The 19,424-nt window shown below is 44.6% G+C and overlaps 1 pseudogene; it reads left to right on the forward strand.

The window, feature by feature from the left end:
* The first annotated feature begins 4,690 nt into the window (after nt 1–4,690).
* The window catches only part of LOC138821106 (RE1-silencing transcription factor-like), a 29,169-nt pseudogene continuing 14,435 nt past the window's right edge, over nt 4,691–19,424 (forward strand).

The raw sequence follows: 19,424 nt of genomic DNA on the forward strand, positions 1-19,424 counted from the left end.
CCTTGGGTAAACCTGATCTGAACTCTGCTGAATCCCCACATACTATTCTATATTCCACATAGAGTTTGTCCACATAATCCACATACACTCAATCCTGCAAAATTCTTATTCCTACTTCCTGGCAAAAGTGAATGCTTCTTGAATGCCATCAAGAGGCATTTTTTCCTGAAGGAAAAAATATGAGTGCATCAATTGATAATATGAGCCCCAAGCTAGGAGGTATCTTTATAAGAAGTTCAACCATAAGGACAAAGTTGAAGCATGGGAACCTAGCAGACTTCAGTATCAGCATTTTTAAGCTTGGCTAGAATTCAGAACCGGAGTTTTGTTCTGTAATTGAAGATATATCTAGTATTGCATCAACCCTTAAATATCTTCAGTAACATACATCCAAATTAGACATTATGTTGAAGAGCTATGTGATGTTTTTTACTCCAAAGTAGCAAAGGGGTGATGTTATATGGATCCTGTCATTATCATCCAACATCCTTTGGTGCTACACCTGTTTTACAATTTCTGCCCTTGCTTGATGAAAAGTTTTGTTATCCGGACAAGAATACACCATTCAAGAGATACAAAGTGGAATACATATAGTGTCTGGAGTTGTCATCTTGTCATTTTATACAATAAATCAATAAGGAAAGTCTATCTACTGGCAGGTTTGAAGCTAATTACCCTGATCATGAGCAAGCGCATTTCTATTACATAAGGGAGGAGTATATCTAGCCATGCAGGATTTATAGAATGTCCCAGAACCAAACAATGGCTGGAAGAGAAGCTTTGAAGTACAGTTATTCTAGCAATTGTGATTCAACAAAAGCGATAGAACCAGATGCTCAAAATCTTGATGAATCGCTTTCATATATAGGCCCAGTGGTAGAGTACTTAGGCTTGTGTCCTTAGTTTGATTCCCAGCACCAAAAGTACTGCTTTGGGACCCATCTTTCCTAACCCATTCTCTTCCCCTGAACACTGCCTCCATCCAGTGGTCTACACACTACAAATAAATTCTTCTAGACCATCTTACTCATTCTCTTAAACCAGGAATTCTTCTCAAAAGCTTCCCCATTTATTCCAAGTCATTCTATTTTCTAACACATGGGGTAGTGTCATTCTCTCTGATGCAAGCATAGAATTCCATTGTGTGTGTGCATACCGCCCTGAAGTTGTAAAGTTTGCTTTCAACGTAGTGTCTGTATGTCTCATTGTTACAATGGGTCAATCTGCACCCTCATTTCATTTCCTCTCCCCAAATTAGAAATATTTATACATAAGATTCAGGGCACTGGAATCAAATACAGTGACAACAGGGGTTTTACCATGGGGGAAGAACATACAAAAGAAAAAAAAATCACATTATATTAAAAACAATAATGACAAAGAAAAAATATGTTAAATAAAGACAGACCCAAAGAAATATAGGTCCCATGGTTTCCCTCATTTGCAATAATTAATATAGGTCTAAGATAATTTTATCAGATGAGCAGAAAAGCTCAAAAGCTATGTACATATGACCATATAAAATGATGCTAAGTGAAATGAACCCCAAGATATGGACACAAGAGGTCTTTCTTTGTTGTTGTGGTTTTTAATATACTATCTGATTTTTTTGTTTCCTTTATATGTACTCCCCCTATGGTATATCTTCTGTTGTCACTGTACTTGATTTTGGTACCCTGCATCTTGTATATATATTTGTCTAATTTGGGGAGGGGAAGGGGAATAACAAAACGCTGAAACAAGGACTTAGGATGACCAATTACAACAAGGATACCCACAAGACAGTATATTAGAAATGAACTTTACAACTTGGGGGTGGGGGGAATGAGGGAAGTATGGGGAGTGAGGGAGGTGGGAGAGGGAAGAGATAGTTGGAGAACAAGGGAAGGGGTAATCATGCATGACAATAAATGTACTTATTGCCTTAGTCATGTAACTCTAACCCCTCTGGACAGCATCTTTACAATAAAATTTTAAAAATTAATAAAAGCTTCCCCATTTAATCACAATGAAGCCCAAGAGACTCAGGAACAGCTTTGCTATTTGACTGAGTGCTGCCATCTGCTGGCCAATACATTAATCTCAGTCCCCACATGTCTATTCCCGCCATTCATTTTGATTCTGCCACCAACACTGTCAGTCAGGAAGAGAATGGTACTCAGGACCACTAGTATTTTGTAGGGTATATGAAAAACAGCTAATAGTTAGGTACTTCAATTTCAGCCACTTTCATATTGCAGAGACAGAAATCATCCCTGCTACAGAGAAAGATTACCTCCAATGCTCTATTTTGACTAATCTGGTCCAATAGAGCACGTAAAGGAGTCTACAAAAAAAGTGTACCTTTTAAACATAGACTTGCCTTTGCAAAAATTTTCCAGAATGATTTTCTCAGTTGGGTTATGGATACAGCTCCTGCATTTGAGAAGCATGTGTTGTGCAAGGAAGCTGAATACAGAGCAGCACATTATTGACCTACATATAGATTCTTCTGCCCCTACAAACTAAAGAGAAATAGATTCTCCTATTTCTACCAAAAGGTCTACATCTCATATATCTGTCCTTAATCACCTATGCAACACAGGACTAGAGCAGTTCAAGCCTAAGATTAGAAAACACAGCTCTACCACAGGATAACATCAGTTCTCCATAGCATCAGGAATGTCTTACTGGAAGTTCTCCCCGATGCCAGGACCCTTCTAAAAATAAAGCAGACATGCTTAAGCTGCAGGGTGCTTCCACTCTCATAGACGTAGTGCCCAACAATTTGGCAGCCAATCCACAAAAAGCTAGAACAAGTAGAAGTATGATTTTCACCTTTTCCTACAAGTGCATCTTAACCTTAGTATTCTTCCTTGTGTCCTACTGGCCAAGAAACCAACCTGTCACACTGCTCTTCAGCTCAAGGCAAGAGTTCTCCCACTTGAGCCACTGCACCACTTCTGGTTTTCTGGTGGTTAACTGGAGATAAGAGTCTCATGGACTTTCCTGCCTGTGCTAGTATTGAACCATGCTCCTCAGATCTCAGCCTCCTGAGTAGCTAGGATTACAGGAGTAAGCCACCTGCGCCTGGACATCTTTTTTTTTTTTTTCCTTAAAGCTAGCATTCTACCACTTGAGTCACAGTTCCACTTCCAGCTCTTTGGAGATAAAGGGTCACAGGGACTTTCCTACTGGGGCTAGCCTTGAACCATGATTCTAGATTTCAGCCTCCTTAGCTACAATTACAGGCATGAGGCACCAGCAGCAGGCCTTTTTATTTTTTATTTATTTTCTATTTTTTAATGCTCATACTGGGGCTTGATTCCAGGGCCTGAGTTTTTTCATTCAAGTCTAGCATTCTACCACTTAAGCTACAGCTCCAATTTCAGGCTTTTTGGGGGGTGGTTAATTGGAGGTAAGTTTCATAGGTATTCCTTCCCTGCTCTGGCTTCAAACCATAATACTCAAGTATCAGCCTCCTGAATAACTAGGATTACAGATGCAAGTTATAGGCCCTAAGTTTGCAACTCCATTTTAGGAAAGTATCCAAGGCAGGCTAAGAAGGTAATTCAGGTGAAAACAGAATGAAATTCGTCATTCCTTGCCCTCCTCCACCCTGTGAATTACTACATGCCATGCAGGCATTCAGCATGGTTACCCTGCTTTAAGACGTAAAAGTCAAGACCAGGCTCCAACATAACACTGTCCCACACCAGCCACTACCGTCTTTACCCCTGTAATCCCAGAGTAATTCCTTCACCAAAACAATATTTGCCAGCTTAGTAAAACCACATGTAAAGACTTGATTTTTTTAAGTAAGTAAATTTACTTTTTATGTCTTTAAATAGTTGTACAAAGGGGTTTCAATTCAGCATGTCAATTCATGTGTACAGTGGGTCTTTGTTTTTTGGTTTTTTGTTGTTGTTATTGTTGTTGTTGTTTTTTGATACAAGGTCTCACTGTGATCCTCCGGCCTCAGCCTCCTGAGTGCTGGGATCACAAGCATGAGTCACTACCCATGATGCTGGCTCCTCTTAACCTGTGTTCTAATCTTTATTAGAATTGAATGAAACTCTATTCCGGATAACTTTTCTTCTTACAACTCCTAAGATGATTTCATATTCCCCGTTGAAAATTAGAAGGCATTTCCCTGTAGAAGCTTAAAACTAACTAAGGGTAGTGATGGATGGAGACTTCAAAAGATTCTGCTTGGGGCTACCTTAGGCTTTTTTGTTGGTTAATGGCTGGTCTCAAGGACTTTTCTGCCCTGGCTGGCTTTGACTCGAGATCCTCAGAGCTCAGCCTCGGGAGCAGCTAGAACTGCAGGCTCGAGCCGGCGCATTCAGAACAGCTCTAGTCTGCACTTCGCAGGGAGTGAAGGCAAGCTTTTGTTGCTGGTTTATATGTGTGCGGCCCCGCCCCCTTAATGATCTCCAGGCCGGCGGATTGGGCGCGACTCCCTCCCTCCCACCTCCGTCCCCGCCCACCCCAGCGCGCCCCCAGCCCCGAGGGCCGCCCGAGGGGCGGGGCGCGCCTAGCATCTCGCGCGCGAGCAATGGAGGGGGCGTGGCCGCGAGCGCACGTGGGCGCTGGAGGGGGCGTGTCCGGCGGAGGCGGGAGCCGGGAGCCGGTTGCGCGGCGCGGCGACTCCCCGCGTGGAGTCTGACTGAGCCCTGCCAAGGCCCGGGGCCTGAGACTCGAGTGGCGCCGGCGGTTGGCACAGGCAGGCAGGGGCGGCGGTTTGAGCAGACCGTCTTGTATGTCCTGGGCCTTAACGGTCCCTGACGGCCCCGGGCCTAACTTATCTCCTCTCTCCCGAAACTCCAGCAACGAAGACGGAGCAGGAGCGGCGGCGCAGGCCCGAGCGCCGCAGGGAGCTGAGGACGGCCGGTGAGGCGCGCGCGCGCGGGCCCGGGGGCCGCGGGGAGGGGAGGGCGCGGAAGGACGCGGCTGTCCGGGGCTGGTTTGCCGACGCAGCGGCTGCGGCGGGGGCTGCCGCGCCCGGCGGGGCCGGGGGCTGGGCCGGGGGGCGCCGGCGCGGAGCGGCCCGTCTCCGGGACCCCGCCTCAGCCGAGGCCCGGCCGCCGCCCGTGCGCGGGCCGCACGCGTCTCCCGATCGCGATCTCGGAGGCCGAGCGCGGAGCTGCTCGAGGTCCCGGTCCTGAGACCGGCTCGTGGTCCCGGGGGCCCCGGTCCCCGCGCGTTGAGTCCCGCTCCGGGGCGCGGGCGGAGCCCCCGCGGACTGGACAGGGATGGGCGCGGCCGGCCGGCCGGCGCCCCGAGGTGCCCCACTTGTGGGCCGGCGGAGTCGGGGGGCCGGGGAGGAGCGACGCGACGGCGCGGGGCGGCCCCTCGAGCGGTGGCGAGGGCGTGCGGGGAGCGGCCGGGCGGAGAGGACGCGGGCGCGCCCGGGCTCCGAAGGCGGCTTCGTGCCGGGAAGTGGCCGCGTGCCCGTTCAGCTCGGAACGCCGCCGCCGGGGCCGGCGCGGCGGCGGGGCTCGGAGGGATGGCGTGCTGCTCGGGGGCCCTCAGGCTGGAGGGAAAACCGAACCTCGCGCGCAGGGCGGCGGCCCGGGAGGGGTGGGGGCGCCCGGGACGCGGGTGTCCGGGCGGCGGTCGGAGCCCCGGGCCGGGCGGCGGCGGGACGGCGGCCCCGCGGTCTGATGGCATCGGCTCACGCTGTTGGTGCGCGTTACTTCACGGGCTCGCGTCTGTTCGTGGGTGAAAAGCGTTGCCTTGCGTGTGCTCGGCTGTTCTGTGTTTGGCGCCTTCCCCTACTTTTCTTCTTCTGATTTGCAAGAGGACACGGAGTCTGGTAGGCAGCGCCTCTTCGCCCGCGAAGTAACTTAGCTAAGACAAAACACCCAGCTTGTTTTCAAGAAGGTGGTCTCGTAATGGCTTCCTCTAGCCAAGAGGCCAAGTGGAACACAGTGCCGAAAGTGCAGATTGCCCTGTTGAATTCCAGTACGATGTAATTGAGGGTGTTAGGGAAAAAATACCACTTTCACGTGAGACATTTGCATCATCAGTGGGTCTTTATTTTGCATTGTAAATTTGAGAGGTGAAGTGCTTTTCGCAGTCGCTTTGTTCTTTTGGAGGTAGTTGAGTTGGGTTGAGTTCTTAAGAAATTGAACTGAATTAACCAATGCTTAAGAGATTTCCTTCCAGACTGCTTGCTTTACTTACTATAGGCAAAGAATTGTTTGTGGATTCCTGGGCTGTCTGGTTCCTATCACTATTGAAGGGCAAGAATGGGAGGACTGTTTATTACTCTGGTATTTTCTTCTTAGCATAAAAATAAAGATTGGCTCCCACACACTTGAAAAATATTTTGATTACTTGCAAAACAAGGGTAGACCAACCTGAGAATTGAATTATGTCAAACAAGTGGTAAAAGGTTTTTTTGTAGATGAGGATTTGTTTTGAGTGATTTCAGTAAAGAGAATCGAGAATTAACATCTCTCTCTCTCTCTCTCCCTCTCTCCCTCTCTCTCTCTCTCTCTCTCTCTTTCTCTTTCCTTCTCTCTCTCTGTCAGTCATCTAATTCTGAGGTGTGAACTCAGGGCCTCATCTGTTTTTGCTCAGGGCTGGCATACTTAATTAGGTGAGTGCCATTCTGGCTTTTTGGTGGTTAATGAAAGATGTAAATTTCTTGATCTGTCCTGCCTCTGCTAGGTTCAAATCAAGATCCTCCGATCTCAGCCTCCTGAATAGGCAGGATTACAGCTGTGACCTTGCCTGCCTAGTGTATATAGTAGCTTGTCTGTGTCTGTATCTGTGTGTCTGTAAAGGATTGGGCATTGTTCCTGAGTTTCTACTGTTCAAAGCTACTGCTCTAACACTTGAGGTACATCTCTACTTCCTCCTTTTTGGTAGTTTAGTGGAGATGAGAGTCTGACAGACTTTACTTCCCAGAATGGCTTCAAACTGCCATCTTTATATCTCAGCCTCCTAAATAGCATTATAGGTGTAAGTCACCAGCACCCAGCTTATATATTGCTTTTTAAATATTATTATTATTATTATCATTATCATTATTATTTTCCAGTCCCGGGGCTTGAACTCAAGGCCTGGCCATTGTCCCTCAGCTTCTTTTGCTCAGGGCTAACACTCTCCCATTTGAGCCACAGTGCCACTTCCAGCTTTTTCTGTTGATGTGGTAGTGAGGAATCCATCCCAGGGTTGCATGCATGCTAGACAAGCACTCTACCTCTAGGCCACATTCCCAACCTTATATATTGCTTTTTAAGGCACAGTCTTGGTATAGCTAACCTTGAGTACTGACATTAGAGGCCCTATACCATACACCACATGAATGTATCCAAAGTTTGTTGTTAGTAGGTAATGAGTCTCATTGAATTTTAGAGATTATGTCCAAAAATAGTTGGTTTTGGTCATGAGGAGCCTGAATGATGCTTTGATTTTCCTCTTAGAATTGGTTTTAACAGATGCTCTTTTGTTTGTTCTTTATTCAGAATGCAATTATGGCTACCCAAGGGATGGGCCAGTCTTCTGGAAGAGGAGGTTTGTTCACCAACAGTGGCAACATGGGCATGGCCTTAACTAACAACATATATGACTTGCATGACCTCTCCAAAGCTGAGCTGGCTGCCCCTCAGCTGATCCTGTTAGCCAATGTCATCTTAACTGGGGAAGTCAATGGCAGCTGCTGTGATTATCTGGTTGGAGAAGAGAGACAGATGGCAGAATTGAAGCCTGTTGGCGGCGATAACAGCTTTTCAGATAGTGATGGAAAAGGACTTGAGGAATCTGCTGTAATGAAAGGTGAAGCTGATGGGTTAGGAAGCGTGGAACTGAGATATGCGGAGCTCACTGAGACAGAACCAGAGCCTGTTTTTGAGGCCTCATCAGCTGTCCCCAAAGTCTACAGTTCCTCTGCTAAAGATCTTCCTCCTGAAACATTTGGAGCAGAGGACAAATGCAAGAACTCAAAGAACAAACCCTTTCTCTGTAAGCAGTGCCAGTATGAACCAGAATCTGAGGAGCAGTTTGTGTACCATATCAGAGTTCACAGTGCCAAGTTTTTTTGTGGAAGAAAGTGCAGAGAAGCAAGCCAAAGCCAAGGAATCTTGTTCTTCCACCTCTGAAGAGGGAGATTTCTCAAAGCGCCCATTTGTTGTGACCTCTGTGGCTATAATACCAATCAATATGATCACTATACTTGAAACACCACACCACTTGAAACACCACACTCAGACTAGAGATTATGAGCGTGTCTACAAGTGCATCATTTGTACTTACACGACAGTAAACGAGTATCACTGGAGGAAACACTTAAGAAACCATTTCCCAAGGGAAGTGTACATATTGGCAAATGCAGTTACTTTTCCCACAGAAAAATCAATTATGTGCAACATGTTCGGACTTACACAGGTAAGGAAAGCTCTTTAGTTCATTAAGTTCTTTCTCACTTCTGATTGCTTTCTTAAATAGTGTTTGAAAGAGTCTAGATTCCATTACTTGCTATTGTGGTGATGTTGGACCTTTGTGCTCCATTTTCTTCATGGAGTAGAACATACATCTGTTTGGGGGATGCAATGAAGAAATGAAACATGGGGAGTACTGAATTATTTAAAAGAATAGCCATAAGAAGCCTGGCCTTGGTGGCTCACACCTATGGTCCTAGCTACTTAGGAGGCTGAGAATTGAGGTTTGAAGGGAGCCTGGGCAGACAAATCTGAGAGACTCTTACCTAGAGTTAACCAGCTAAAGGCTGGAACTTCAGGTGTGACTCAAGTGGTGGAGTATCACAGTAAGAGCTCACAAATAAGAACAGACACAGGGCATCTTTCTTTTCAGTCCTGGGGCTTGAACTCAGGACCTGAGAGCTGTCCCTGATTTTTCTTTTCCCCTCCCTCCCTCCCTCCCTCCCTCCCTTTCTTCCTTCCTTCCTTTTGCCTGAAGGCTAGGACTCCACCACTTGAGCCACAGCTCTTTGCTGGTAAATTGGAGATAAGTCTCACGGCCCTTTCATGCCACATCTTAGCTCCTTAAGTAGCCTGGATTACATGCTTATGTCACCAGTGTCTGGCTAGTCCACAAGACTAGTGTACTTCCTCAAATATGTACTGTAGTACTGTATGTACTATATAGTACTATGTAGTATAACATCTTGTGATATTAGAGTTGCATGACCCTAACTTTGACTGCATTTAAGTTTGTGGATCTATGTGACAATGACCATAGCTAACATGTACTATAGTTTCCCAGTGGAATTGAGAGCTTAGACAGACAGGAAACCCAATGGTGAACCTTACATAGTGTATTTAATGGAGCCCTCAACCTTGAAAACTTGACTTGTGGCATAATCTCTAAGTGGAACAACATCTTTCTTATCAAACCATAGAAATGTGAGAAGTTAGTTTGAAAAGATGAGTGGAATTACCACCAGCGAAGCCAGTTTCCTGAGAAAACACACTAAAACAATATGAAAAATTTGGAGTGCTTGGCTAGAAAATGTAAGGCCCAGAGTTCAAACATCAGTTCTGCCAAAAACAAATAGCAAAAAACCCCTCCAAACAAGAAAAAAATGATTAAAAATTTCAGACTGACCCAGAACAAAAGAGAAGACCCAAATACAATGATCAGGAATGAGAAGGACTATTTCCAAACCCTACAGGGATTAAAAGGGTAAATGAGCAAAATAAGCTAATTGTCCTAGGTCAAGGATTCAGTTCCAGTGCATGTGTTCCCACGTAGACTTCTGAGTATTATTCACTATCCACCATTTTCTTTCTCTCATTATTTTTGGTGCTAGTACTGGGGCTTGAACTCTGGGCCTGGGTGTTAATCCCTGAGTTTTTTCACTTAAGGCTAGTGCTTTACCATTTGAGCCTCAGCTCTGTTGGTAGCTTTTTGATAGTTAATTGGAGATAAGAATCTCAGAGCTTTTCCTCCTTGGACTGGCTGTGAACTGTGATCCTCAGATCTCAGCCTCCTGAGAAGCTACAATTACAGGGTATTTTGTTTGTTTGTTTGTTTGTTAGTGGCAGTCCTAGGCATTGGTCTCAGGTTCTGGATGCTGTCCCTGAGAGTTTGTGCTCAATTGCTAGCACTTTGCCACTTGAGCCAGAGCTCCAGTTTTGGCTTTTGGGAGATGAGAATTTCATGGACTTCCTTATCTGGGCTGTCTTGGAATTATGAGCTCAGTCAGTCTGTTGAGTAGTTAGGATTACAGGTATGAGCCACTCATGCCTCGTGAACCAGGATTGTTTTTATTCTAAGTGTACACCCTGATTATTATTCTAACAGTTATCCTTTTTCAAGTTTTAATTATTTTAAATTTTGTTAAAGGTGATGTACAGTGGTATTACAATTTTGTGAGTACATACTCTTTTGTACAGTATCTTCCTTTCCCTTACTCTCTCCCAGTTCCTCATTCTATTCTCCACCCATGAGTTATATAGTTTATTAGTGTCCAATGAACTCCTCTGCTGCACTTCTTCACTTGAGTTCCATACTCTCTCCCCTCTTCCTCCCAAAGATAATACATGTGAATACACCATATACATAAAGAAAATAAGACAGAACCATCAAACATTAAAAATTTTTTTTAAAAGAGAGATCTCTGGTTTCCATGTCTTGGACTTCATTTCAGTCTGTGTGTGTGTGTGTGTGTGTGCGTGTGTGTGTACACACACGCACACACACACACCTAATTTTATGTGAATATAAAGAGGCACATAACAGTTATCCTTTATTCTCTTTTTTCTAACTAATGGGTTGCAAAAAGTTGGTCATCTAACATCCCCTGAAGAGTTTGCAATTCTTTTTTCCAGAGACTACTTCTTCAACCAACTACCTGGCTAATTTAAAATAGGGTTTTGTATTTTTGGGTTTTTTGATAGGAAGATTGAACCCTGGGCTTTGAGATTACCAAGAGCTCTACCATTTGAGCTTGCCCTCTTTGTTTTGTTTTTTTGTGATAGTCTCCCTAACTTGGCCAATATTGGACTTGAACTTTGCCTCATACCTCTGTCCTCCCCTTTCCCAAATAACTGGGATTATAGATGTGTGCTAACACACCTATCTTAATTTAGAATAGTTTGTGTGTGTGCGCACTAGTCCTAGAGCTTGAACTCAGGGCTTAAAGTTCTTTGGGTGATATTTGCTCATGGCTGGCACTCTATCATTTGAGCCACATTTCTATCCTGCTTTAATGCTGGTTAATTGGAGATAGAGTCCCCTGGCCTTTTCTGCCCAGACTAGCCTCAAGCTTCCATCCTCAGAAGAGTAAGTAGGATTATAGGTTAGCCTCCCTTGACTTGCTAGAATAGTTTTGACTTGAGACAGATGAGTGTTTTAGTTATGTTGTGATACGGCCCAGGCTGGTCTCTCAATATCTGGTACGATAGAAGAATTTTCCAGTCTTTGTGAGAGGGAAAGATACTATATTACTGTTTGTGTTTCTAGCCACCCTGTTATTAGAAGATTCTGAGGACACCTTGCTAGGACCTGGTGAGTGATCGTACATTGGCGGGGTGGGGGGTTCTTAGGGATCTAAGTTCATCTGTGAACCAGAAAAAAAGGGTTAAAGAATATAGTAGTAGTAGTAGTAGTAGTAGTAGTAGTACTGATTGGGTGCATATGGATGGGTGAACTCTGTGTTTTTTGTGTTAGTGTGGGGCCTTGAACTCAGGGTCTCACACTCTTTCGGTCACTTCCCATTTCTCTTTATTTGCCCTTTGGGATCTCCCCTGCCCCATTGTCAGTGGAGCATGGCCTTGTCTGTGGAAGGCAGGTGTTTTGCTGCTTACAGATTTAGATTTGGAGAGGAAGAGGTGTATTTTGATGACTACTGAACTGTGTTGTTATGGTAGAATGTACCAGTTTTCCACTAGGGCTAAAATACTTTCGATAATAAATTGAACCTTTGATTTAGGAACATTTTTAGGAGGAAAGAAACGGAAATGGTGTGCTATTTTTTTTGCTTGAACTCTGGGCCTGGGTGCTGTCCCTGACTCTTTTTGCTCAAGGCTAGTGCTCTACTATTTGAGTCACAGTGCCACTTCCACCTTTATCTGTGATAATTGGAGAAAGAGTCTTATGGACTTTAGTGCCTGGGCTGGCTTTGAACTGCAGTCCTCAGATCTTAAGACTCCTGAGTAGTTAGGATTAAAGGTGTGAACCACCAGGCACCATCTAATAAATACTCGTTGATTGTAATCAACCCCTCAGTTATTCTTCTTTGGAGTGTTAGGAATAACATTTCTAATTTTTTCCTGGATATGGCTGCTTTCTTACTGGTCACACTTTTTTTGTTTGTTTGCTTTTGTTGGTCATGGGGCTTTTTTGCTCAAGGTTAGTACTCTACCACTTTGAACCACAGCTCCACTTCGGTTTTATGGTAGTTTATTGGAGATAAGAGTCTCAGGGACTTCCTTGACCAGACTGGCTTTGAATTGTGATCTTCACATCTCAGACTCTTGAGATCTAGGATTACAGGAGTAAGCTACAAGTGATAGGCCTTAGTGGTAACATTTTAAAGATAGCATTGTCTAGCAGAGTAACTAAAAAAACAATAGTAGCTTTTCCATTGTAGCTTTCAATGAACTTTAGTGAGGACCTAGTCCTTAACCCACAGCAGGAGTCCATTTTCTACTCTGCAGTTCTCTCACAAACTGAGGATGCCTTGGCCTCCCACTATTCTTTGTGTGGGACACACCAAGGTAACTGCCTTTCTTCCTTCCTGAGGATGTTGCTAGAGCTCTACTTCAGAGAGTACCTCTGTACCAAGTAGTTTTCTGAGGGCTGAAGAAAATCCCTATGCTTTAGTCTCCCTCAGTCTACAACAATGACCATTCACACAGTACCTTAGGAATTACATTTCTTTTTACCCTAAACTGGATTTCTCAGGAGAAATTCTGATAGAGTCCTCAGTCTATTTCTAGGAATTTTAACACAGAACATTCGGTTTATTCACCTACTAATTCCATTTTTGTCATGTACTGGCAACCCCTCTAACATCTAGAAACACTAAATGTAAGTTAGGACTCCTTTGTCTTTTATATAGATTGTGTACACAAGAAAGTAGAACAGAATGGGACAGTGTCACTATTCACTGTAAGCACTGATGTGGCCCTCTTTGCCTTTCTTACTCCTGGGAACCCGGGCACCAGCAGCATGTCTACAACTCAGGGAGTTGACCCTTCTTCCCCAATTACATTTCATAGGAATTTTAACAAAAAGTCATCTACAAAATGTGCTATTTTCCTACTCCTGCTTTAAAAATACATCAGGTACTTCAAAACATCTCAGAAGTACTTAGCACAGATGTACACAGATCGATGGCAGTCATTGGAAAATGCCTTTGCCAGTCCCCCTTCTTCTTGTGGGTCCTCTATTCACATCCTCCAAGCCATGGAACAAACACAGATGAGTGTGACTCCAGATGTGTCACCTAGAGGTGGTCTTAACACCACCATTCAAAGTCACTTCCAGAGGACATGTCTGTGGTTTTTAAAAAGAAATGAGCATTGGGCTAGGAATGTGGCTTAGTGATAGAGCGCTCACCTAATATGCATGAAACCCTGGGTTCGATTCCTCAGTACCACATAAGGAGAAAAAGCAGGAAGTGGTGCTGTGGCTCAAGAGGTAGAGTGCCAGCCTTCGGCAAAAGAAACTCAGGGACAGTGACCAAGCCCTGAGTTCAAGCCCCAGGACTGGCAAAAAAAAAAAAAAAAAAGAAAAGCCTCCCCCCCCCAAAAAAAAAGTGAGCATTGAAAAATGTGGTTATTTTACCTCTACTATCTCATCCATGTGCAGCTTCTTCACATCTGGAATGTCCTGATGGTCCAAGAATGGTCTTTTGAAAGGTTCAGGGAAGTTGAGAGCAGGTTTTTCCTATTATATATGCAGGCCTACAAGTGGCAAGTCAGCAGGGGTGTCTGGTGAGCATATGTAGTTGCCACTTAAATGCTTTTGTGGGGATGCCAACTGTTGTACCCATTGTCATCCTGATTGGTGGATTCTGTGGTCTATATACTGGTGAGCTTCCAAGGCCGCTGCCTTCTCCATCCTCTGTCCTCCATCCCCTGAAGGCTTCTGCCATTCTCACCTTGCTGCACCATGCCATAGCCATCCAAGGACACATCCTTGTATCCTGGCAAGGCCTAGGCCCAGCAAAGTGGAGCTCAGACTCAGAGTCCACTGCTACCATCCAGTCATCCCAGTAGGGTGCTGGGATGCAGGAAGTTCCCCAAAGTCTGCTGGACAAAGGCGGTGGGGTTGGCCATCCGGGCCAATGCATGGCCCACACTTCCAGGGGGTGCCCCAGGATGTCAGAGGCCCTGGGAGCAGGGGCATGGGGTGGGTAGACCATGCTCTGTCCCTCACTGCCCTGTATATTAGAAGTATATGACTGTTTTTGATTTTACAGGGCATCACAACTAAGAGTTTGCCCCTGAGTCTCAAGAAAATTGGGACTTGAACTTTTGAGCAATACTGAAACAGTGGAACTATATGAACCTTTGGTTAAGAAGTGAATACATTCTGCATTGAGATAAACATGAGAGTTTTGGGGAGCAGGTATAGATGTCTCCTCAGGTTAGATGAGATACATTTTGGTGCAGATGAAATCAAAGGGGAGAAGAAAGACTACTGCCTTTGCCTCTATCCCTCCTTCTTTTTGCCTTCTCTTTCTCTCTCTGCCTCTATCCCTTTTACTTTCTTCTGTAATCTCCTCCGTGGCATAACTGTCTGAAACAGTGAGTCAGTCAAACCTGACCTACCTTAAGCTGTTTTACAGCAATGAAAAACTCATGAGCACAGTTTCATTGCTTTATCCTCTCACATAAACTCTAGAATCTTCTACAAAGTCTGATGCCTAAGTATTCCTTAGTGTTCTTTGGTTTGTCACAGTTGCCTCATTCCCTTTAGAGCCTTGAACTTGGTCTCCCCTAGGCGGTCTCTGCTCTCGCCTTCACTCCATCCCTCCCACTCCATTCTCTCACATAGGCCATTCACTATCGTGCCCAGGTAAACTTTTTATTTTAGAATTATAATCACAAGTAGGATTTTAGTTATGAATAAAGTTGTAAACAACAGCACATACTACCAGTGAAGGTAAAGGCTAATAATTAAAATTGCCTAGGAGTACAGTTTTTTCTGATGTCTTCAGGGAAAATAAAGTTGGAAATTTTGCAGTTCTTACACATTCTTGAAAGCATCGCAAAGTGCGTATAGAAAATACTAATGGTGAAAGCTTAAGCAGCTTGAAGGACAATGGTATCTTGTATCCAATTTGATATAAGCTTATTTCACATACAAATGAAGATTTCTAGAAAAATGTTTTTGAAGTTGTTTGTTTTAAAAAAATAAATTTTTTGCACTAAAACAGATCAGTTTGTAGCCTAATTTTAAGACAAATGCATGTTAGATATATATATAAGTAATTTTAAATATAATGAAATATATAACCAAAATATAAACAAATATAAAACAATATAAATAATATAAATTAAAAATTAATATAAATAATTTTAAATGTAAATTAATAATAATAAAATAAAAATAAGCCTGGGCACTGGTGGCTCATAGCTGTTATCCTGTGTACTGAGGAGGCAGAGATCTAGGATCAGTGTTCAAAGACAGCCGAAACGCCTATCAAATAAATTACCCAGAAAAAGCCAGAAATAGAGCTATTGCTCAGGTTGTAGAGCATTAGACTTGAGCAAATGGAGTTCAGGAAAAGCACCCAGCCCCAGAGTTAAAGCCCCATGACCAGCAAAAATTGAAAATATAAAAAGAAAAAATTAAAAATAGAAATATATAAAATATATACATAATTTTAAATATAGTTTTATTAATGAAGTTAAATATATTCTAAACATATTTAAAATAGTTTTAGATAAATATAAAGTAGAAAATTATATTTTGAAGATTTTCATCACAGTTTCCCTCCCCCTCCCCTTCCCTCTCCCCTCTCCCGTTCTTCCTTTTTCGGATCTACTCATCTATTGTGGGGCATCTGGGCTGTTTCCCTGTCTTGCTGTTGCACATAGTGCAGCAATGAACATGGATTGCAGGTGTCTTGATCATATCCCGGCTTGTTCTGGGTGGGTGGTATGGCTGGGTTGTAGCAACTATCTATGTTTAGGTTTTTTGGTTGTTTTTTTTTTTTGGGGGGGGGGTCAGGTTGTGGTGCTTGAACTCTGGACCTGAGCACTGTCCCTCAGCTCTTCAGCTCTTCAAGGCTAGCACTCTACCACTTGAGCCACAGCACCACTTGCAGCTTTTTTTTTCTGCTTATGTGGTGCTGAGGAATCGAACCCAGGGCCTCATGCATGCAAGGCAAGCACTCTACCACTGAGCCCTATGTTTAGTTTTTTGAGGAACCTCCAGACTTCTGTCCAGAGTGGTTGCACTAGTTTACAATCCCACCAACTGTACAACAGGGTTCCTTTCCCCCCACATTTCTGCCAACATTTGTGTTTTGGAATTCACAAGGTTGGCTAATCTAACTCAGCCAAGATGGCTTCTCAGAGTTGTTTTCTTTTGCATTTCCTGTGTGGCCAAGGATGATGAGCATTTCCTCATGTGTTTGTCATTCTTACCTTTACATGTCTTTAGCTCCTTTGCCCATTTAGTGATTGGTTTATTGGCTTTGGTAGTATGTTTATTAGCTTTGTTGGCTGTCTTTCTAGTTGGGTAACTATGTCCTTTGCTACGCAGAAACTTTTTACTTTGATGTAGTTCCACTGGTCAAGACTCTTCTATCTGTCATGCCCCTGGAACTATTTCCAAGAAGTTTCTGCATATGCCTAAGAGTTCTAGTGTTTCTCCTACTCCCTCTTGCAGTAATTGCAAAGTACTGAGTCTGACATTGAGGTCTTTGATCCAGTTTGAGTTGACATTAGTGGTTTGTCATCAACAGAGATCCACTTTTAGATTCCTGCATCGGGATGTCCAGATTTCCCAAAACCAATTGTTGAATAGACTGTTTTATCCACTGTGTATCTTTGGCTCTGGTATCAAATTTCAAATACCTTTAAGTACATGGTTTCACTTCTGTGCTTAATTGGATAGTAGATAACAGGTCTGGGTAACTTGCCTGTCATTTTTGGGTCTGCGTTAAAGATGTGAGGAAGTTCAGTCGTTGTAAACTGCATATGAGCCCCAGGTGATGACTGGAGGTCCCAAATGGACACATGGCGATAAACCACTGCTCACTAAGGAGGAGGTGAGCAGCTGATGCTGCTCCTCAGAGAGAGGAAGTGTTTGGGGTCTGACCTCCACCTCAGAGGGGGAGAGTATCCTAAGTTCTTTTTCTGGTCAGCAGTGCAGTAGAATCTTTTCCAGTGACCATCATTTTTGGCCGAAACTGGAGTTCCAGTAGCTGCTTTGTGCAGTGTTCTGTCCACTCTGTGGAAACTTGGAGGGCGGGATGCTTCTGAGAATGCCCATATGGGTTTTCACAGATGATCCTTCTGGGTGGCTGAAACAGAGGCCCAGTAGATAGATGGTCTCCTGGGGACTAGCTCCATCCCCAGTGTTAGGGAACACCGGGTGGTTGTATAGTTGTCAGTGTTGTCAACTCAGGAGCGTGTGTTCAAGTGGCCATCTTCAGTGGCAAACACAATGGGGACTTGAGGTGGGGGGGGACTTCTATATAACTAAGCCAGGAGACTGAGTAGATGATCATCCTTTCAACTGAAATAGGAGCCCTAAAAGATGGTTTGGGACATGCTCCATCTACTATATAGAGACTCGGGAGTGCACTATTGATCAGTAATCCTGGAGGGTGTATGCAGATGATCGTCCCAGGTAGCAGAAACAAGAACCCCAATAGGCATCGTCTTTGGCATGCTTCCCTCACTGTTAAGAGGATCTGTGAGGGTTGAATATTGATGAGAAAGTCTGGAGAGTCTGCACGGGTGATGATCCTGTATGGCAGAAACAAGAGCCCCATTAGATTTTTTGCAGTATACTCTGTCCACATTGGGGCTTGGGGCAGGGAGGAGGCAGGAAACTGTCTATTGATCAAGTAGTTCTGAAGGTCTGTGCAGATGATCATCCTGTTTAGCTGAAACAGGAACCTTGGTAGAAGTTTTGTGAGGTGTATATGGCTGTATATGGGGCACAAGGGGAAGGGGTTGGATATTTATTGAAATCATAAAGGATGTACACAGATGATCTTCCTAGGCAGCCGAAACAGGAGCCCCAATAGATGGTCTCATGGGGCCTCCATCTTGTAGAGTTAGGGATCACAGGGTGGTTGTGTATTGGTCAGTGTTGTCAATCCAGGAGAGTGCATAAAGGTGTCCATCTTTCTCAGCAAAAGCAAGAGATTTTCTACAGTCTTTGTTCTCCACTGTAGAAACACTTGGCATGGTTGGAAATCTGCCAGTGTTGCTAAGCTTGGAGGGTTTGTGTGCCCATGGGATCTTTCCTCTTTCTTGGGGCCCCCAGTACTTGAGTACCTGTGGTAGGCCGTAGAAGATACTCTACACTGGGTAGCTTCAGAGTCAGTTGGAGTCGCCCCTGTATATGGCTGGCTGGTGGCAGTTTGGCCTTCTGCTCCTTGCCCATTGTGCTCCACTGCAAAAGGCAATGTTGTCTGCCCTTTGGTCTCCCCCTTCAGGGCCTAGGGGCACCTTGTTGGTCTTAGGCTCAACTGTTAGGAAAAAAGCTATCCAAATTTGCAACTATGAAATGTCTGCATGAATGTCCTCTGGGGTGACTTGACCTTCATAAGAAACCATGAAGGAGGGGCGTGGATGTTCCTCTGGGGTGACCGATAGAGCAGCCACAAGGGGTCGTCTTTGGAGTACTCGGTCTACTCCATGGGCGCTCGGGATCCATCTTCATCAGAAACAACCAAGGGTCTGCTCGGATGTTCCTCCAGGGTGACAATCTGTATCAGAAACATGGAAAGTCTGTGTGTATGTTCCTTCTAGGTGGACGATAGAACAGACCCAAGGGATCTTCTACGGGGTGCTCCATCCCCTCCACAGGCACTTGGGATTTGAGCTTCACCAGAATCCATGGAGGGTCTATGCAGATGATCCTCCAGGGTGACTTGATCTCAATCAGCAACCTTGGAGGGTCTGTGGGGATGATCCTCTGGGGCGTGCGAAACACAAACCAGAATAGCTGTTTTCTTGGGGGCTCCACCCCCTGGCATTTGGGGCCCTGCAGTGGTGGTGTACCTGTTGGTGTTGTCAAGCCAGGAGGGTGTGTAAAGGTGGCCATCTTCATTGCAAAGGCAAGGGATGATGTTCTACAGCCTCTGTCGTCCACTGCAGAGACACTGGGCAGAGGTAGGAATTTGCCAGAGTCCCTAAACTCAGGGGTCATTGCCCAACTTGATCTGCAGTGACAAAATATGGAGCCCTGGTGGAAGATTTTCTTCAGTCCATAATACGGGATGTGGGCATACTGGCCACAGGGTGTGGACACATTGTGCTCCTCTGTTGTGTAAA

The sequence above is a fragment of the Dipodomys merriami genome, unplaced genomic scaffold (genome assembly GCF_024711535.1).
Source record: "Dipodomys merriami isolate MVZ:Mamm:240054 unplaced genomic scaffold, mDipMer1.0.p SCAF_9, whole genome shotgun sequence".
Taxonomy (NCBI): domain Eukaryota; kingdom Metazoa; phylum Chordata; class Mammalia; order Rodentia; family Heteromyidae; genus Dipodomys; species Dipodomys merriami.